This window comes from Grampus griseus (assembly GCF_964374135.1).
Source record: "Grampus griseus genome assembly, chromosome: 4".
Lineage (NCBI taxonomy): Eukaryota > Metazoa > Chordata > Mammalia > Artiodactyla > Delphinidae > Grampus > Grampus griseus.
Window position 1 is genome coordinate 143,231,512 of NC_138997.1, and position 22,082 is coordinate 143,253,593.

General features: G+C 49.7%; 1 protein-coding gene across 4 annotated transcripts in view; it reads right to left on the reverse strand.

Annotated features, from left to right (window-relative positions):
- NSD2 (nuclear receptor binding SET domain protein 2) overlaps positions 1 to 21,446 on the reverse strand; it is a gene marked incomplete at its 3' end in the record, with an annotated part of 74,149 nt that extends 52,703 nt beyond the window's left edge. For 3 of the 4 annotated variants that reach the window (XM_082653456.1, XM_082653455.1, XM_082653458.1), the window contains exon 1: positions 21,409 to 21,446. Of the gene's footprint in view, positions 1 to 7,550; positions 7,637 to 21,408 lie in introns of those variants that run through there. The other variant, XM_082653457.1, reaches the window with a different exon arrangement.
- Between the last annotated feature and the right edge of the window lie 636 nt (positions 21,447 to 22,082).

A 22,082-nucleotide genomic window follows, 5' to 3' on the forward strand; every position in this document is an offset into this window, starting at 1 on the left:
CCCAAAGAATCAAAAGGACCCAGCAGTTCCATTCTGGATACACACCCCAAAGAACTGAAAGCAGGGACTCACAGAGGTATCTGTACCCAATGTTCACAGCAGCATGTTCACAACAGGCAAAAGGTGGAATCCACACAGTGGAATACGATTCAGCCTTAAAAACGAAGGAGATTCTGACACCTGCTATGACATGGATGAACCCTGAGGACGTTACAGCGAGTGCAATAAGCCACTCACAAAATACTGTAAGCCTGCACTGTTATGAGCAGTCAAATCCATAAAGACAGAAAGTAGGATGGGGGGCACCAGGATCTGGGGGAGGGGAGAACAGGGAGGTGTTGTTTTAATGGGGGCAACGTTCCAGATTCGCAAGACGAAAAGAGTTCTGGTGATGGCTGCAACAGCGTGCATGTACTTAATACCACTGAACTTCACACTTAAAAACGGTTAAGATGGTAAATGCTACGTGTATTTTAACACAACTGAAAATAAAAGACCACTCTTAAGAACATAACGGAATAAAGAGTGTCTACAGCACATCTTTCACATTATCCAGGAATTACTCAATATATGATGAAACAGAGAAGCAGCAGAAACCAGCCCCGAGACGGCCCAAATACTGAAGTTCAGCAGGATTTCAAAGCGTCTATTATAACCGTGCTCAAGGACATGAAGGAAAGTGTACTCATAAAATAATAAACTGGAAATAGCAACAGAGAAACAAAAACTATGAAAAAGAGTCAAATGGAAATTCTGTATCTGAAATTAAAAAAAATAAATCATTGCATGGCCTTAAAAGTGTATTAGATATGAGTCAGGAAACTTGAAAATAGATCAGTAAAAATTATCTAAAAAACAGAGTAAAAATTATTAAAAATAAAAAGAAAGAAAAGAAACTGAGCCTCAATGATCTATAGACCAGCATCAAAAGGTCTGGGTTCCCACTCCCACCCAGAAGGAAAGGAGAGAAACAATGACACAGAAAAAATATCTGGGGCGCTTCCCAGGTGGTGCAGTGCTTAAGAATCAGCCTGCCAACACAGTGGGTGCAGGTTCAAGCCCTGGTCAGGGAACTAAGATCCCACATGCCACGGAGCAACTAAGTCTGCCCGCCGCAACTACAGAGCCCACGCACTCTGGAGCCCACACGCCGCAACCTGAGAGAAGCCTGCATGCTGCAACAAAAGATCCCGCACGCCACAACTAAGACCCAATGCAGCCAAAAATAATATAGAAAATAAATAAAATAAATATTCCTTTTTTTTTTTTTTTTGCGGTACGCAGGCCTCTCACTGCTGTGGCCTCTCCCGTTGCGGAGCACAGGCTCTGGACGTGCAGGCTCAGCGGCCATGGCTCACGGGCCCAGCCGCTCCGCGGCATGTGGGATCTTCCCGGACCGGGGCACGAACCCGTGTCCCCTGCATCAGCAGGCGGACTCTCAACCACTGCGCCACAAGAGAAGCCCCAAATAAATATTCTTTTTAAAGTCAGTCATTTAAAAGAAAAAAAGAAAAAATATTTGGGAAAAAATAACCAGAAAAACTTCCCAAATTCAGTGAGACATCAATTTACAGGTTCAAGAAGCTCAGCAAATCTCAAGCAGGATGTATATAAAAGAAGCTACACCAGGTGCACATCAGCTGAAATGCCTAGAAACCGAGATGAAGAGAAACCCTGGAAAGCAGTCAGAGGGAAAAAGACCCGGTACCTACAGAACAGTGGTGTGGGTGATTATTTACTTCTCAGGAGAAACAGAAGCCAGATACGATCTGAGTAATGGGGAAAAAACAACTGTCCAACCGGAATTTGATATCCAGAAAAAATATCCTTCAGAAGTGATGACAAAATACATTTTAAGAGAAATACAAACTAAGAAATTGTTGCCATCAGATCTTCACTAGGAGAAATGCTAAAGGAAGTTCTTCAGGTTGAAGAGAAATGACACCAGACTGAAACTGGGATCTTTAGGAAGAAATCAAGGCCACCAGAAATGGCGAATATATGAGCAAATATAAAAGACTATTTGTTCCTCTTAGTTTCTTTAAAATTCAAATAATTAAAGCAAAATACATAACACTGGAGTTATAACTTAATAGATGCAATACATATGGCAGCCGTAGCACGGGGAAGGGAGTAGAGCTATCTACACAGCTGCAAGGTTCTTGTATTTTACACCCAGGGGCGTATCAACTCTAAGTAGCCTGTGAGGAGTTAGGGATGCAAACCGCAGCCCTAGTTAGAGCAACAGCTAAGAAAACAATATTAAGTAGAGCCAGTAGACAGATAAACAAGACGCTTTAGTTGCCACCAATTAAAGTTTGGGACATTTTACACAAAAATTCAGATTTCTGGCTTCTCTTAAAACATACCCAGGGTCATGGGGTTCGGATCTAACTCCAGGCCTAGGTCCCTGGTAATCATGACGTGTATGTGAACCACATTTTCAAGATTGCTTGTTCCTGTTGGAATTTTCAGGTTTCTTTTAAATCTTTGAATATATTAAACATAACTGTTTTAAATATCTGGTCTTTGCAGGCCTGTGTCTCCTGTTGTTGCTTTTATTTTCATTCATGGTACCTGTTTCTTCGGGCGTTTGGTCTTTTTTCCCTTCCTAATCTGATTGTGGGCTGCTTACTTTCCAGGATTGCACCCGGGACAACCCTTGAAGGCAGGGGCCCGCAGAGAGGGTCCGCCTTCCCTTCCAACACGGCACTGCACGCCACTGACCAGTAATTTGATCTTTCTAGGAGTTTTTGGTTTTTTCAATCAAGGTTATACCAATAAATTAGAAAATCTTTCACTTTGTCTAGCATTTCAAGAAAAATAGAAAACCTAACCAAGAGGTAGAAAACCTACAGAGCCCACAATAACCATAAAAGAAAGGCCCAGAGAGCTTCACTAGGTTCATGTGATGATGCCTCAATGGCCAATCGTTCTTATATTCGGTAGCGGGGGGGCAAGTTTCAAAAGCAGAAAAGTGCAAAGAACAACAGGACACACTTGTATACTCACCACTCCAAAATGACAGTTTTCAGCATGTTGCCACATTTGCTTCATGTCTTTTTGACATGAAAAAAAGAAGACCCCCGGACAACAGCAACTGCAGATGCATGAGCCGAGGACAGGCACAGTGGGCACACGGCACCCGAGGGCTCCCAGACGGGAGAAGCCAGGCTCACCCCCACAGGCCGCCCACCGCCCACCACACGCCCGCAGCAGCATCCCGGGATTCTGGTTCTCCACGCCCACGTCACCCACCGTGAGCCCCAAGTCCAACAGCGAGAAGCCAAAGCTCCCGCTGCAGCTCCCACCTCCCGCAAGCCTCGCTCAGGGTGAATGAGTAAAACAAAGATGACATCTGCCTTTCAGGAACCCTAAGTGCCACTTACTCTCCCCATCGCCAGTTGACTACGCATCCTTCCAGTCTACGGGAGGTACCCAGGAACAGAGAACTGCTGCCTGCCAAGCAGCAATGCTACCACACTGGACTTGTGCTCTGCGATTTCATCAATCAGCACAGCTTGATCTCCCCCATGTTGATGTAAACAAGTGTAGCTCAGTCTTTCCGACTGCTGTGTATTATTCATCACATAAAAACAGCATTCCTATTGTTTAAATTATTCCAAAACATGGAAAATGATGGAGAGTTTCCCAAACATTATATAAGGCTGGCATAACTCTCATACCAAAACCAGAAAAATGAGTACAGAAAAGAACTACAGACCAAGATCAGTAGAGTATGATTGTAAAAAAAAATTACAAAATAGAAATAAATCAAACCCAGTCATTACCATATTAAAATAAGATATCACAGCTAAAGAGGGTGTATCCAAAAATGCTGATTCAACATTAGGGACTCTATTAACATTCCGTCACCATTTTAACACATTTCAGAAGATTTCTGGTGAAGGTAGCCAAATTATTATTTCTTTAACAAAAAAAGTTAGCTACATCACTTAACTGAAAACAGGAAAGGGCAAAATCTCCAGGTCCAGAGGTGAAGAGGGAAGAGCAATCAGCCTTACAGGGCCCGGCCTGCCTGGGCTCCCGCGCAGCTGCAGCGGTCGGAGGGCGTGGGGAGCTGCAGGGCTCCGGGCAGAGTGTGGAGGCCACTCTAGGGCTGGAATCTGGCCCTACCACCTTCCAGCTGTGGCAAGTGACCACACCCTCTCACCCAGCCTCCAGCTCACAGGCATCACCCAAAGCAGACCAGAGTGTCAGCTGCAACAGCGCTGTCACCTGAGCCACACCTCCAGCCAGCCCAGGGCTGGGCCCTCAGCAAACACCCACCAGAGACCACTGGGGAGACAGAATCACCCTCGAGAACTCTGCCTCAGAGGCTGTGGTGCCCCAAATCCTGAGCCAAGAAACATACGTAAAAATGGGTCTAGCATAAGTGACGCTGGTAGAGCCCTGCAAAGGCAACTGGGAAACTGCTCAGGGGGCGGTTCTACAACCCAGAGCCCTCCCGCAAGACCTACTGTGAAGGCACGGTAATTAAGGCAGCCATTCCACACCCGTCAGACGGCCAGGCTCCACAACACTGACAGCGCCACGTGCTGGCGAACCCTCATCACTGCCGGTGGGAACGCCGAATGGTGCAGCCACAATGGAAAGACAGGTTGGTGGTTTCTCACAAAACTAAACATACTCTTACCATACGATTCAGCAATCCCACTCCTTGGTATTTACCCAAGGAAGCTGAAAACTTATGTGCACACAAAGGTTTATAGCAGTTTCATTCATAATTGCCAAAACCCGGAAGCAACCAAGCTGTCCTTCAGCAGATGAATGAATTGATAAACTGTGGTACCTCCAGATAATGGAATATTGTTCAGCCTTAAAAAGGAATGAAGTATTGAGACATACTACAACATGGATGAACTGTGAATACATTATGCTAAGTAAAAGAATCTGGTCACAGAAGGACAAATGTGTACCATTCCACTTTTCTTCTTTTTGGCCTCACCACATGGCATGCGGGACCCTGGTTCCCTGACCAGGGGTTGAACCCACGCCCTCGGCAGTGAAAGTGCGGAGTCCTAACCACTGGACCACCAGAGAACTCCCTGGTTCCACTTATATGAGATCCCAAGAGTAATCAAATTCATAGAGACAGAAAGTAGAAAGGTAGCTGCAAGGGAATGGGGAGGAGAGGATGAAGAGTTAAGTGTTTAATCGGGAGTTTCAGTTTCACAAGATGAAAAAATTCTGGAGTGGATGGTGGTGACGGCTGCACAATAATGTGAACGTACTTAATGCCACTGAACTATACACTTAAAAATGGTCACAATGGTGATTTTTCGTTATGTATATGTTATCACACATACACACACACGAAGAATACTCTGCCCTCAGGGAGTTTACATTCCAATGGAGTTCCAGGAGAAACGAGGGAGGATGGGGGTAAGGTAATTTTCAAAGGGATAATAATCGAAATTTTCCAGAGATGAAAGGAAACTCAAGTATCCAGATTTAAAAGGGTACCCAGGGTTCTGAGCAAGATAAATAAAAGCAAATCAATACCTCAACACATAATTTCTGAAACCACATAACATGAAGGATAAAAGGAAAACCTTAAAACCTAAGTACCCATAAAGAATAAGTTAATTCACAGACTTCAGCATGAGAAAAGAACCAGAAACACAGACCTTTGTGCAGCCTCAACAGATAGGAGTAGATGACGGAGCCTCTCTAATGTGTTAAGGGAAAAAATAATTTCTCATCTAAATTATCACTGAACATGAGGCAAAATGTATTTTCAGACATGCAAAAACTAAGGGAGTTTAATATACATATCGCTTTCACAAATGAAATGCTAAAAGAGGTACTAGAGCAAGGATATAAACCCAGAAGGAGCACAGGGGAGAGTGGTAATTCTAAAACCATTTTTATATTTAAAAAGAACGTGAGGCCTCCTTTCTCACATTTACCTACACCCCATGCAGAAACCCCAATTAAAATGACAGTAAGGAATTTCAAAGGAAGGGTAAACCCGCAAGGGCAAAGACAACAGAGGAATGAGTTAGAGACGCCAAACGCCAACAATGGGGAAGCTGACGGGGAAGAGTCGCTCGGCGAGAGGCACGCTGCTGCAGGAGTAAGGCCCGTGGCTCGGGGCTCCTCTTGCCCACGAAGCCTTTCTCTTTTAAAATGTCTAAAATGACAAAAGGTGGGGGCTCCTTGGTGGCGCAGGGGTTAAGAATCCACCTGCCAATGCAGGGAACACGGGTTCGAGCACTGGTCCAGGAAGATCCCACATGCCGCAGAGCAACTAAGTCCATGTGCCACAAATACTGAGCCTGCGCTCTAGAGCCCGTGTGCCGCAACTACTGAGCCCGCGTGCCACAACTACTGAAGCCCATGCGCCTAGAGCCCGTGCTCTGCAACAAGAGACGCCACCGCAATAAGAAGCCCGCGCACAGCAACAAAGAGTAGCCCCCCGCTTGACGCAACCAGAGAAAACCCGCACGCAGCAACAAAGACCCAACACAGCCAAAAATAAATAAATAAATTTTTAAAAAAAGACCCAATGCAGCCAAAAAGAAATAAATAAATATTTTTTAAAAACTAAAGGTGGGGCTTCCCTGGTGGCGCAGAGGTTAAGAGCCCGCCTGCCAGTGCACGGGACGCAGGTTTGAGCCCTGGTCCGGGGAGATCCCACATGCCACGGAGCAACTAAGCCTGTGCGCCACAACTACTGAGCCTGCGTTCTAGAGCCTGCGAGCCACAACTACGGAGCCCATGTGCCACAACTACTGAAGCCCATGCGCCTAGAGCCCGTGCTCCACAACAAGAGACGCCACCGCAATGAGAAGCCCGCACACAGCAACAAAGAGTAGCCCCCGCTCGCCACGACTAGAGAAAGCCTGTGTGCAGCAACAAAGACCCAAAGCAGCCAAAAATGAATACATTAATTAATTGATTTTTAAAAAATAAATAAATATAACAAAATGTAACATACAATCATTGTGCAAAGGAAAGAAAACACTGACACACTTAAAGTGAAAAATGAAAATGTGGAAGTTAAAACAGAAAGTAACAGCTCAGAGTTATCAGTGGTTTTCCAAGGGGAGCAGGAACAGGGTGGGGAGAGCCGAGCATCATCTTGCTGCTTCCTGTAATAAGCTTTAAGAACTATATAATTAATCCCTTACATTTCACAGGCCTCCTACAACATGAGCTGACACAGTAAGTGGCTGGGGGGGCTAGGCAGCCCCTGCAGGGCCACATGGAACAGAGGAGGGGTCTCCAACATAAAGGGAAAGGCACCACTCTCAAAAGAAGGGAAAGGTGACCTGAATGACAACACTCAACACTGAAAACTAGTCAAGGAGCACAGGCCCTGTCCCAACATTTGGAGACACAGCAGTAAACAAAGCGTGTACCTTATTCTTGTGGAGCTAATATTCCAGAGGGGAGAGACAGAGATTTTAAAATACAGATATAACATTAGGGAAAGAGGAAGGAGAAAGATGGGGTGGAGGATGGAAAAGTGGCAGGAAGAGTCACTGGAGCAACCCCCAAACTCCCTTCCCCGGGGCTCCGACCTCGGGCACACGAGGCCCCACTCTCTCGGCTGCTCAGAAATCCAGCTGCAGCCCGCTGAGTCCATTCTGCGAATCTGAGCAGAGGCATCAGGGAGAAGTCTCAATGCTGGACAGCAGGAAGGGCTTCAGGACGTCCCCCAGAGCCCAGCCAGGACAGGGACCAAGCTCCAGTCCTTCTTCTGGAGGCAGAAGAGAGACTTAGATGGAAAAGTCAAGTTTGCAAGTACGGTTAAAACACACACACACATTTCCTAACATTCCCTTTGTTCCCAACATTTCACACTAATCTACCTGGAATAGATCTTGGTCCCACCTTCACTGAATGATGACAGGACCTCCAGTCTCACAGCAAAGAGCTCTCTGTAAAGAACAATGAGATCAGTACAGAGTCTGCTACAGAACAGGGGCTGAGGGCAGTGACGGCTCCATTACTCCGTAAGAACTCTCTACTGAGAAGCTTTATTTTATGGAATTTAGAATTGACTCACAGCAGAAGTCTTGCTTCTTCTGCAGAAATGCACCTATGACAGTAAAGACTTTATAACTGACCTATTCCTTGTTTTGTTTTGTTTTCACTGCAAAGAAGCTTGGAACCACAGACAAGCTCAGGGTCAGCCTTGGGCCCACCACCTGTGTGCCTCTCTCCCCGCGGCCCCAACCTTAACCTTATGACGATGCATGAGTTGCTATCTTCCCTGACTCCATGCCTGTCTGTTCCCTCTATCTTCTCAGTGTAATATGACAAATCTTTGGACCCCTTACACACTGCCAGGGGTATGGAAAGTGGTGCAACTGCAGCGGGAAACAATCGAGAAGTTCCTTAGCTGCCATGTGACCCAGCAATTCCACTCCTAGGATCTACCCAAGACAGAATTGAAAACATGTTCACACAAAAACTTGTACAAGAATTTTCACAGAATTATTCAAAAAACAACCCAATGTCCAACAACTGATAAACAGATAAAAGAAGAAGTGATCTGGACTTCCCTGATAGTCCAGTGGTTAGGACTCTGCACTTCTACTGCCAGGGGCCCAGGTTCAATCCCTGGTGGGGGAACTAAGATGCCACATGCCACGCGGCAGGGAAAAAAAAGAAGTGTGATCTATCCATACAGTGGGATATTCAGTCATAAAAATGAATGAAGTAGGCTTCCCTGGTGGCACAGTGGTTAAGAATCTGCCTGCCAATGCAGGGGACACAAGTTTGAGCCCTGGTCCGGGAAGATCCCACATGCCTCGGAGCAACTAAGCCCATGCACCACAGCTACTGAGCCTGCGCTCTAGAGCCTGTGAGCCACAACTACTGAGCCTGCGTGCCTAGAGCCCGTGCTCCACAGCAAGAGAAGACACCGCAATGAGAAGCCCGCGCACCGCAACAAAGAGTAGCCCCCGCTCGCCACAACTAGAGAAAGCCCGTGCATAGCAACGAAGACCCAATGTAGCAAAAAATTAAAAATTTTTTTTAAATGAATGAAGTACGGAGACATGATACAACACAGATGAACCTTGAGAACACTGTGCTGAGAGAAAAAAGCCGGTCACAAAAGGCCACATACTACGTGATTCTATTCATATAAAATGTCTAGAATAGGCAAATCCGGAGACAAAGTAGAATGGTGGTTGCCAGGGGCTGGGGGACAAGGGGAAATGGGGAGTGACTGCCCAATAGGCACCAGGCTTCTCACTGAAATGACGAAAATATTCGGGAATTGGATAGTGGTGATGGTTGCATTAACCACCACTGAGAATGTACTACAAAACCAACGAATTATATACTTTAAAATAGTTTAATTGATGAATTTTAGGTTAATCTTATCTCAGTTTGTAACCTATCAAATCTTCTGTTGAATAGGAAAGGTATTAAACATATTAAGTTGTATCATTCACATGTCTGTAATGTATTTTCCTATTCTAATTCTAACACATGCCTAATGCATAACGATAAGTCACTGCACATAGCAGGGGCATGTGCTGCACACACTGGGAACCCTAAGTCAAAAGAACTGGATCGAAGTCCACATAACGCGCAGTCCCTGACCCACCCCACCCACGGCCTGGCAACCAGCCCCACCCCAGCAGAAGAACCGGAGTGTAGTCTAAGGACAGGGCACACCGGAGGGGGCGCTCAAGGCAGTGAACTACAAGACACAGCCAGCACGAGGACACTTGCCAAGATCTAGGGAAAACACCTGCTGATACTGACGGTGGGTTCTGACCAATTGGCCCTCAGTGAAGCCTCCACCCAGGACCTGCCGTCAGCTCCCAGACCTCCGTCTCAACAGTGGGCCTGCAGTCGAAGGCCATCAGACGTGTGAGGAAAACTTACCATGAGGATAAGAATTTAAAAGCAGGGACTTCCCTGGTGGTCTAGTGGTTAACAATCCACCTTCCAATGCAGGGGACGCGGGTTCGATCCCTGGTTGGGGAACTAAGATCCCACATGTCACAGGGCAACTAAGCCCGTGCACCACAACTACTGAGCCCACGTGCCGCAAGAAGAAGATCTCACATACCACAACTAAGACCCGACGCAGCAAAATAAATAAATATTAAAAAAAGAAAAAGATGTTGCAAGAAGAAAGGCAACTGGAAATTCTAAAAACTAAAAAAATAAAATAAAGATGGCCAAAAATTTATTGTAATTCCCCCACCAAGAGATAAAATCTATTTCTCCACATTCTTGATTCTGGCCTGGGCCTGTGACTGCTCCCACCAACTGAATATGGCAAAAGTGATGCCAGACCAGAGCCAGCCTCGCCTTTAAAAGGACTGGCAGGGCTTCCCTGGTGGCACAGTGGTTGAGAGTCCGCCTGCCGATGCAAGGGACACAGGTTCGTGCCCCGGTCCGGGAGGATCCCACATGCCGCGGAGCGGCTGGGCCTGTGAGCCATGGCCACTGGGCCTGCGTGTCCGGAGCCTGTGCTCCGCAACGGGAGAGGCCACAGCAGTGAGAGGCCCGCGTACCGCAAAAAGAAAAAAAAAAAAAAAGGACTGGCAGACAGGGAGTTCCCTGATGGCCTAGTGGTTAGGATTCCAGGCTTTCACTGCCATGGCCCAGGTTCAATCCCTGGTCGGGGAGCTGAGATCCCACAAGCTGCATGGTACGGCCTAAAAGTAAAAAAATAAAAATAAGAAAAAAATAAAAGGACTGGCAACTTCACTTCCTCCTTCAGGAACCAGCCACCATGCTATGAGGAGGCCCAAGCAGCCTCACGGAGGCCTATGTTGGGGAGAATGGTGGACCGTGGCCAACAGCCAATTCCAACACACAGACACAGGAAACAAACTGACACCACAAGAGCAGACACAAGCTAACCCTGGCATACAACGTCCAAACTGCAAAACTGTAAACAAATAAATGTTGTTGTGCTTTCAGCCACTAAGTTCTGGAATAGCTTATCAGGGAGGAATAGATAACCCAGACACCACAATATTGGGAAGAGCTGGGGAAGGGGAAGTGGGAGGCCAGCGGGAAAGAAAGCTAAATCCTTATCTCCTGTAGACAGAACTTAACACATGACATGTAAACCGCAAAGTTCTCAGCTCAGCAAAATTAGGAAGTTTTTTTTTTTTAAGTACAGATAGATACCACAAGAAACAGCTGGAAGAGCAGAGCAGTTGTCTCCTTGGAATAGTTACCTAGACTGTTACCGTTTGACATGACCCTCGCAGAGGAAACTGTCTTTAGGGCACCTGGTTCCGTCTGATCAATGAAAAGGTAAACTGGAAATACACCTAAACATTTGGTTGGTAAGACTGTAGTTATTACAGATTTTCCATAAAATGTACTTTCTGATTATAAAATTAATAATAATTAAGCTTTCTATTTTTCCTTGATGATGTGTCAAGAAACTGCACATCCTTGAAAATAAGATTTCTATAAACTCTAGGCTGGAATTCACAACTCAGTTTCTACTACATCATTCCCGTGCTGGGAACTCACTAAGGGAGGAGAGAGGTGAGAAGGTGCCAGGATCTGGGCACCAGCTGAAGGACCAGCTCTGAGACCTCCAGCCAATAGCAGAGAACAAGAGAAGCAGTTGGTACAGACCCAGGGAAGCAGCAATGGCTTCTAGGAGACAAGCCCACAACGAGGGCACAGCCAAGAACAGGGGCCAGGCTCCACCCAAACACCCAGGGTGCTGTGCCCGGCCCCAAGGAGTTACCTCAGCGTCCTCGAGAGGCAGAGCTGTAAAGCCAGGGCAAGGTCCTATGGAAACACGTTTCATTCCTAGTGGGCCATCAAGACACAGACTTCCTCCGTCTCAGAGGTCTACCAACCTACAAAAATGAACAGGGCCCCTCTCCAGAGGAAGCGGAGAGGGTAATTACCTATGGTGTGCTCTGACCCTGTGCTGACGTAACTGTTAATTCACAGAAACCCCTAAAGCAGCCAAGAGCATACTGGCATCCGAGAAATGCACCCAAGCTTGGCCTCCGCGCTGGACAAACAGGAGCTACCGATACTGTTTTCGAAGAAGTTATAAGAAGTTGAGTTGTAAGAAATAAATACTCTTTTATATAGGTTTCAGAACGCAACAAAAACGAATCCAATAAGCTGTTAACGTGACGCTCAATCCCAACTCATCTTCCACAAATAAGGTACACAACTTCAGATGCAGGGCAAAAGGGAGAAAACCCTGACATGCACCGTCCTCCATGCCTCCCCTGCGGCTCTCCTTCTGCGCGGTGCCGCTCCCCCAAAACAAGCCTTCCTTCCGCAGCTGAGGAAGAGGAAGCAGCCTGAAGCCCGCCAGCTCCTCCCCGTGCTCAGGCCAGCGCCCGCCTCCCCCCGCCCCAGAAAGAATCCAGCAGCTGAGAAGCCAGGGGCCTGGGGCAGGGCCCAGCCCGCGGGTCACAAGGACAGACCACACACCCCTCCGCGTCACACGCAGGCCTGGAGTGGGCTGCCTGCTCCCCGACACGGCACAGGGGCGGCCGCGGCGCCGACACACAGGCCAGTCCAGGCGGTGGAGCGCGGGCAGGAGCCGCGCAGTCCTGGGGGCACCGCCAGGAGCAAGAGCTTCCACTCGAGTGGGGGCAGATGGGGGACAGCAAGACTGGGGGTCAGGAGAGCAGAAAGGGCACGATGACAAGTGGGGCGATCAACGTGAGAAACTGATATGTGAGTCAAGGACTCAATGAAAATTTTTTAAATTCCTCAATAGGCTTTTCCTTGCTCCCGAACCTCGAAACCCAAGTAAATGTAACGCTTACAAAAATACTGTCTAGACAGTGAGTGGCGCTTCTACCTGTCTGCTTTCGTCAGACAAAACTCAGGGCCGTCACCGACACTCTCCCTATGCCGTCCCTCCCCCCCAGCCCACAGGCCTCAGCCCTTTTCCTGCAGAGCTCTTGCCCCGGCTGACCTGACGAGGCGGGCTCCTCCTGTCACAGCCAGAAGCCCGTTGCTGGCGGGCCACCTCCACCTTGCACCAGCACCACAGGCCCCGAGCCGGCTGACCAGCCAGCAGACCCGAGGCAGCAGCGCTCCACTCCGCGGGCATCGGAGGGCACCGGCCCCACCCCAGAGCTTAGGACTCAGTAGGTCTAGGGTGGGCCCCAATACGCGTGTCTAAGAAGTTCCCAGGTGACAGATGCTGTCAGTCTGGGGACCACTGAGAACCCCTGGACTAGGTTGCGGGGCCGCAACCTGGCTCAACCCAGAGGTTTCCCTCATGCTCATAGTGCGTATCATGCGCTTCCACAGTGAGAAGGAGAAAGGGACATCATGGAAGCACGCGACTCTCAGAGCGCCCAGTCAGAGATGACGCGTCCCTTTTCATTGTCCAAAGCAAATCACGTGGCCGCGCCAAATTTCAACGGGGCAGAGCTGTTCAGTCCTACAAGGCACCCAAAGCAGGGACAGCTGGAAAGATTCTAACCCGAACACACAGTGAGCGCAGGCCGGTCTCCTGCACCCTCTTCCCTCTCCGGAATCCTCCCACCACCAACTTAGAGAGGACTCCAAGAAACGCACTTCCCAAAGCAAACAGATTCATGTCCGTCTCCCTCTGCCACACACACACACACACACACACACACACACACACACACACACACACACACACGCTTAAAACCCTCAAGGGCCTCACATTGCTCTCTGGATGAAAAGCCTTACTACAGCCTCAGAGAGCCTGCCCTGCCCCACCCCTGCAGCCTGGGTCTACACATAGCTCCCTCACCCTCAGCTCCAGCCTCGTCAGCCTTCTGTCCACTCCCGTCACAGGCTCTCTGCACTGCCTGCTCCCTCATCTAGAACAGCCACACCACCCTTACCAAGCCCACCCTCTACCAAGGCCTCTTCTGCTCTCTGCTCCAGCCTCAGTCCCGTCAGGAAGTCCTTCCTGACACCCAACCCACAGTTAGGCATAATCTCCTTATAGATGTACTAAATGTACCCAACCTCTCCTTCGTGACTTTTCTTCCTTCGTCAGGGAGAATTCTGAACACACATAAAGGTAGAGAGAACAAGCAGGGCCCATGGACCGCACCACCATCACCCCACACCAGCCCTGATCCAGCCACACCCTCACGGCTCCCTTTCCACAGAACTGTGAAGCCAATCGCAGATGGTGTATCATTTCTTTGATAAATTCTGTATGCATGCCTACAAGGTACAAATTCTTTTCTTAAACAAAACCAAACCACTATGGCAGCTAAAAAAAAAAAAAGAATTCCTTAATGACAAATTGAGTCAGTGTTCCAATTTCTAACTGTCCCAAATATCATAAACAGTGTTGAGTCACATCTCTAACTAACTGGCCCGTCCTGGATGCACATAAGCCCTCCGTAGTGCAATCAGCCTCTTGTCCACATCCCCCTTCTTTTTCCTCGTGGAAGAGACCTGGTCACTGGTCCTGCAGGTCCCCACGTTCTGAGCTCCGCCAGTGGCAATCCCACAGTGTAATGTGTTCCTTTCCCCACCCCCATATCCCCATTAATTGCTTGTGGGAGGTAAAGGCCTGATCAGTTTCAGGTTCAGTTATTTAGCAAGACTATTTCACAGGTTTTTCTTTTTTTCTTTTTGTTATTTTTTAAAATAAATTTATTTATTTATGGCTGTGTTGGGTCTTCGCTGCTGCGCGCGGGCTTTTTCCACTTGCGGCGAGCAGGGCTAGTCTTCGTTGCGGTGCACAGGCTTCTCATTTTGGTGGAGCACGGGCTCTAGGTGTGTGGGCTCAGTAGTTGTGGCTCGCGGGTTCTAGAGCACAGGCTCAGTACTTGTGGCGCACGGGCTTAGCTGCTCTGCAGCATGTGGGATCTTCCCGGACCAGGGATCGAACCCATGTCCCCTGTTACAGATTTTTCAAAGATGCAATCTTTTGTCCACCGTTTCTCCTGTTTCATCCCTCTCACAGGTCTGTCAAGTCCATGAGACCAAGGACATGGGTGTTTTGGCTCATCATTGGAACACAGCTAATTTCTTAATTCTCAGTGAATGAAGAAATGTCCCCAGAAGTAGACTGCCATACTAACTAACAAAATACACTGGCCCACCCTCCTATTTATATAGAGACAGCACAGACAGTCTTATGTGCAACATGCTGCCATGACAGGGCCTGGTGCTCAGAGGAACAACCAACCTGGGAACAGAAAACCAAACACACCTAGTGCCATGGGCGCAGCGTCGGCAACACTAGAGGAAACAAATGAAGGTGGAGCTGTAAGAGCAGCTCAGCAAGGCCAACTGGGACACCTTAGGAAGGAGCCACAGCAATGCAAGGACCGTGAGATGGAGCACAGCTCATCCCCGAGGGGCAGCAGCATGGCGATGAGATCTCAGAGCAGCTACAAGGGGCCAGGGAGCAAAGATGCTAGAAAACACAAAGGGGCCACACGCCACGCTCAAGACCTAAGGCTTCCTCTTCTGGGTGAACAGGAAGGCACAAGAGACACATTTTCAGCTGGTAGGTGACATCAGTTTCTTTTTGGAAGGAACCAAGGTAGATCAGAAACGAGGCCCACCTTCAGTTTCACTAGTTCACAGGGAGATAAAAATGGTGCCCTCTCCACCCAATCTTTCAAATTGTGAATATTAGGATCACCTGTGCCTCTTTTTAAATTTTATTTCATTTATTTATTTTTTGGAGGTGTTCAGTCTTCCTTGCTGCGCACGGGCTTCTCACTGTGGTGGCTTCTCCTGTTGCGGAGCACAGGCTCTAGGCGCATGGGCTTCAGTAGTTGTGGCACGTGGGCTCAGTAGTTGTGGCTCTTGAGCTCTAGAGCACAGGATCAGTAGTTGTGGCGCACAGGCTTAGTTGCTCCTTGGCATGTGGGATCTTCCCGGACCAGGGCTCAAACCCATGTGTCCTGCATTGGCAGGAGGACTCCTAACCACTGCGCCACCAGGAAGTCCCCAACCCTCCCCTCTTATTCTGAGCCCCCATGCTGCACCCCAGCCCATCAATGCCACTACAGCCCTCTCTCCTGCATCTGTTCACTCTTCCTACCCCACCTCCTGCGCCTGGGTAAGGCCACCGTTCTCTAGCAGTGGTCTATGAGCCTCCTCTCTGACCTCTCTCACCTGCCCATGGCCCTCCACCTTGCCAACCTCACACTAGGGCAAGCACGCCTACGCCAATCCCCTTTATCCACACCACTTCTTATACGTGAGCCAGCACACAAGGGGCTGAGAGTCTGTTCATGCAAGCAGTCACTCAATGTCTGACAGTCATTAGGGTACTGTCCTAGGCACTGGAGGTATCACAGTAAGTAGAGCCAAAAAGAGAAAAATCTCCACCCTTATAGACATCTTGATGCAGTCAGGCAGGCAGACAAATAAGGAAAACACCCAGAATGTCAGAGGATAAAAGTCATGGAAAAGAAGCTACAGCAGATGGGCAGAGCCAGACAGCAAGAGGGTGTCTGAAATCAGTGGTCAGGGACGGTGCCTGAGAAGGGGAGGTTTGAGCAAAGACCTAAAGGCAGGTAGAGAGGAAGCCAGGCAGGTGTCCAAGTAGAAGGAATAGCAGGTACAGCAGCATGGCTGCAGTACCTGAGGCAGGCCAGAGGCCAGAATGGCTGGAGCAGAGTGAGAATGCAGTGTGCAAAGGTGAGCGAAGCACAAAGTGTTCAAGACACACCTACAAGGGCTCCCAAGACCGGCAGGGAGTCTGGGGTCGTTTTCTAGGAGTGAGGTGCAAGCTGAGAGCTGAATGAGAAGGAATTAATACGAAAAGCCAGCTGTGCCCACACATGCACTGAAGTGTAAGTGTGTGTATGGGGGTCACAGGGGAGAGCAGGGGCAAAAACTGACCGTGCCAAGGCCCAAGGAAAAAGCATGGCAGCAACAGATGGGCTGAAGAGGTCAGGTGAGATCAAAATAAGAAGTGCAGGGGACTTCCCTCGTGGTGCAGTGGTTAAGAATCCGCCTGCCAATGCAGGGGACACGGGTTCGATCCCACATGCTGCAGAGCAACTAAGCCCAGGCACCACAACTACTGAGCCTGTGCTCTAGAGCTCACGAGCCACAACTACTGAAGCCTGTGCACCCCAGAGCCTGTGCTCCACAACAAGAGAAGCCACCACAATGAGAAGCCCAAGCACCGCAATGAAGAGCAGCCCCCGCTCACTGCAACTAGAGAAAGCCCGCGCGCAACAACGAAGACCCAACACAGCCAAAAATAAAAAATATAATAAAATTAAAAAAAAAAAACAATCTAAAAAAAAAAAAGAAGTACAGTGAGAGGCAGAAAACCCAGTGAGAGATTGGTCTTGAACCCCAAAGGGCACTGGAGCTCCTGGAGAAGGGGCCTCACATGATCACACGTGCGTTTTAGACAGACTAGGCAGGGTGTGGAGAGCTGAGCGAGGGTCGCACAACTGGAGTCAGAGACATGCTTTCTGATCTGTCCACCTATGTAACCAGCAGCACAGCCCAAGGGAAAAACTCACCAAGATGTGAAAACTGCTGACATAAACATACCCTTAACAGCATGACACACTTCATCCAGATCATCAATTCTTTCTATGACAAGCCAGTCAACTTAAAAATTGAGCTCCCAGGACTTCCCTGTGGTCCAGTGGTAAAGAATCCACCTTACAATGCAGGGATGTGGGTTCGATCCCTGGTCAGGGAACTAAGACCCCACATGCCGCAGGGCAACTGAGCCCGCGTGCCACAACTACTGAGCTCGCGCGCCTCAACTACAGAGCCCGCGTGCCACAAATTACAGAGCCCACGCGCTCTGGAGCCCGCACGCCCTGGATCCTGCACACCAAAACTAGAGAAGAGAAAACCCGTGCACCACAACGAAAGATCCCGCATGTCTCAGCAAGGATCCCATGTGCCACAACTAAGACCTGAGGCAGCCAAAAATAAATAAAATAAATAAATAATAAATCTTAAAAAAAAATTGAGCTCCCAACTCCTCCAGTAAGATAAAACATTGTTTCTCTACACACCCACTAGGGAAGTCTCACTACTGGGGCTTTTGAGCTGCAGGCCAGCACTCAGCTCAACCACTACTTAGCAGTTTCCATCCTTGTATGTCTTGTTGAAACTATTAGGTATTACAGACATTAAGATGCTTTGAAAACTCATCTTTGGCCGTTTGTTTTCTGGAAGACAAACTCAAGAACAAAACTACTTCAAGACAGCCTGAATTTTTAAAGCAGCAAACCAAATCTCATCAAATCAGTTCCTTCAAAAGCTATACTGCAACCGACAGACAAATGCAAAATGCTGACGAGTCCCCGGGGTAACTAATTTAAGTCTTTTTCTCTCCAAAAGAAATACGTTTTATGTAAATAACAGTTCCTAAAAAATGAAATTAACAAATCACATAAAGGCAGTTTGTAAAGTATAAGCATAATCCTGGGAATTTCCATGTCACCTCTTGCTTTTGTGTACTTTATATTCTTTTTACTTTGCCCAGGGATACAGATAAGTACAGTAGAAACATCACTTCTTGATTCATCCTGGTGGTGGACACAGGTCTACTCTATTATTTGTTTGCAATATTTCATAGTTAATTTTGATTTAACATTTGAGTAACCTATGATGAGAAAAGGAAAAGAAACAGCCCTGCCTAGCAAACAGTGTCTTAGCTCCCCAATTAAAGTAGGGTGACCTTAGGCCAGCCCCTTACTTTCCATACTCAGCTTCTTCCAGAGGGTCCCTTTCTGCTCCAACATGACTTACAAAAAAGAGAGACAAACAGGCCACATGCTGGCATTAAAATGGGTTGTTTATCCCAAGTCATATGCCCATTTATTTATTCAGCATTCACTGAGTGCCTGCCATGAGAAGGCACCAGCAGAGGCCAGGCTGCCCAAGGCTATAAGAGTCCTACCTCAAGAGCTCTCCAACAGGAGAGAAAAGTCACATATGGCCACTGAAGGGCTGGGTCCTCTGTGCTCAAAAGGGAGGACAAGCAGTGGTCCACACCCAACAACAGTCCATGCAGAGGCCTGGGTCAGGACAGGGCACCACATATTTGGGGAACAAGGACACATTTAGTGCAGTCCAGCAGAGATAAGAGTGAAGCTCAGAAGACTAAGATGCTTATCCAAACCTGCATCATTCTACAGCCAAGCAGTCCAACCCAAAACAACACCAACCAACCAACCAAACACTGCACACTAGAATATGCATGGGAAAAGCCTTGTATCTTCAGCTCCCACTGATCGATTAAAGTGTTTCCTTAGGAAGGTCACTTGTGTAGCTTAGAAAGGGCAGGGCAAAATAAATGTGGAACTTCAGCATCTTAGCACACCCATCTCGAATGTGTGTGCTCAGTGGCAATCCTGTATCTCATATAGCACACATTTTATTAGTGTTTTCTATCCTCTCACCAGCACTTCTTAGTAAGTATAACTCCACCTATTTTTACATGTTTTACACTGAAGCATCAAACCGTAAAAAAGTAACTAATCAGCTTCCATTCTGCCATATGAGTAAACCTTTTAAAACTGTACTACTTGTAGGAGGAGAAGTCATCCGAATAAATGGAAGGCTTGGCCCACTCTTCCATAACTAGGCCACAGGGTCTCTAATTCCTAACTTCTCACAATTCTGACTTATTCTCCCCATCTGATTCCTCACATTTGAGCAGGTACTATTTTAACGGCCCTGTGTAAATCGGCTGAATAAAAACCATAAGCCTAGTAGCCACACGTGGTAGCCTGTTTACCTTACTGTTTTGTTCTGTGTCTCCACAAATTTCAAATTATGGTAGTTTAGACGTTACATATGAATATATCATAAAAGTGCACACAGAATAATAAACTGCCCATCACTTTTTATTTTTTATTTACTTTTTTGGACATGCCACACTGCGTGCGGGATCTTAGTTCCCCGACCAGGGATTGAACCCGTGCCCCCTGAACTGGAAGCACAGAGTCTTAACCACTAGACCGCCAGGGAAGTCCCATGCCCATCATTTTTTGAAACTCAGAAAGTTATTTTTCTAATACTCTTAAATTGGAATGTTTACCACTGGAATCCCAGGCCAGCCTGATCTGTAGTAATGCCGTCAGGAGGGGAGGATTTTTGTACTACATAGATCACAGTTCTTCACAAAAGCTTACGCAAACTCACAACCCTGCAGAAAGTCCTCACTTTACCAACCACTGGCCCAAAATTGAAGGCTGCTGGGCGTCTGAGAAAATGGAAGAAAAGGAAAGGAAATGACTCAAAGTAATCGTGCTTAAGGCATGAGTCCTCTTCACTTCCAGTCGGCAGTTTAGATTTGAACTACGGTCGGTGGTGAGGTACAGGAGCACACCAACCACGCCAGGAAAGGGCTGTGCTCCCAGGACTTGTTTCCCTCGTGGTGCTGATTAGAGCTGTGCTTCTTTAATGGTGCTCTCGTCACATTTAAATATGTAACGAGGATATTTAAAACAATTGGGAAAATAAAAGAGTTAAATTCCCAGCTTCATACATGAGATGGCTCCTAACTTATTTTCCATCTTAATAATCTCATTTTAAAATACATAAAGTAAGAGTCGGTATAATCGACGCGTGGTAGCAACGTGAGGTTTTTAAGTTGTTTAGTGATTAGGGAACACACATCTTGGCGTTTAAGTCATTTAAAAGTCAAGGCCTTGAAAGTCTGAGCGCGGGCTGTCAGTCCTGAAGAACTTCCCTAACCTCGCTCTGAAGTCACCCTAACCGAATGGGTCCCCTGTTCTGCTACACGCGCACACGCGCACACACCCCGGAGCCCTAATTACCTGCCTAAGAATGATTAACGTCCCAGTGAGACCAAGTTTCCCCCCGCATGTCAAACCTGTGACCACTCACGTCCCGGCATCGGCGAGAGGGAGAAAAAACTAAGGCTGCACCGGGTCCTGCGCCTTCTGCCCAGAGTCGAGAGCAGCAGCATCGCTTAAACGCCGAGATTTTAAACCGCCCTTCTGGCGAGTGGGGCAGAGTCGGCCGTGCGGCCGGGCCGCTCCGCTGCGCGGCCGGGGCCTCGGGGCCGCCGTCTGGCCAAGCGCGGGGGCCGAGGGCCGGCAGCCCCGGGCGGGGTCCCCGCGCCTCCACCTGCCAAGGCCCGGGGCTCCGGGCGCCCGCGCTGACCAACGGCCGGCGTCCGAGTGTCACCCGGACCCTCCGCAGACAAAAAGCGCCTCCCCGGCCCCGGCCGCCCCTCCCACCGCCGCCCGGCCCCGGCCCCGGCCAGCGCCTCACAAAGGCCGGCCCGGCCCGCTGGGCGCCGCAGCGAACAAAGGCCGCCGGCCCGCGGGCCGGCACAGGTGCAGCCGCCGGCCGCCGGGCCCAACATGGCCGCGCCCGCCCGCCCGCCCGCCCGCCCGGCCCCGTTAGCCCGCCCGCCCGCCCGGCCCCTCAGCCCCTCAGCCCTCCGCCCCTCAGGCCCGCGGCGGTTGGGCCGGCGGCGCCAGTGACCTGTTGTGCGGCGCATCCTCCGGCGGCGGCGGCTCTCCGGTGCGGCGGCTCCGGCGGCGGCGGCCGGGGAGGGGGCCGGGGCCGGGGCCGCGGGGGAGGGAGGGAGGGAGGGCCGAGGGAGGGGAGGGGGCGGCGGCGGCGGCGGCGGCGGCGGCGGCGGCGGCGGGCGCAGCGCGGCCAGGCCGAGGCTCTCCGCGCGCGGCGCCGACCCCGCCCCCGCGCCTCCCGCCCGCCGCCGCCGCCGCCGGGCCGCCGCCGCCTCGCAGAAGCCGCGGGAAAGTGCGCGCCGCTGATTGGCTGCCGCGCTCGCGGGGCTGCGGCCGGGCTTTTCAAATCCGCGCGGGGCGGGGCGGGGCGGTGGTGGTGGGTCCGTGGCGCGGGCGTGGGCCGGAGGCTGGGAGTCGGGGGCGCAGGCCGGGGCCGGTGATCGAGGGCACAGGCCGGGGCCGGGGGCGCGGGACCCCGCAAGCCGCCTGAGACCGGCGCCGGGCGCGCGCCCTGCTCCCGCTACTCGGCCGGGCGCGCGCCAGGCGGCGGCACAACCGAAAGCCCGGAGCCTGGAGCCAGAGTCCGGAGCGCGCGCGCGTGGTGACGTCACGGCCGCGCGCCCAATCGCCGCCGGCGAGGCCGCCCCGCGCGATCGCGGCCCCAGCCCGGGCCGCGCGGCCCTGGAG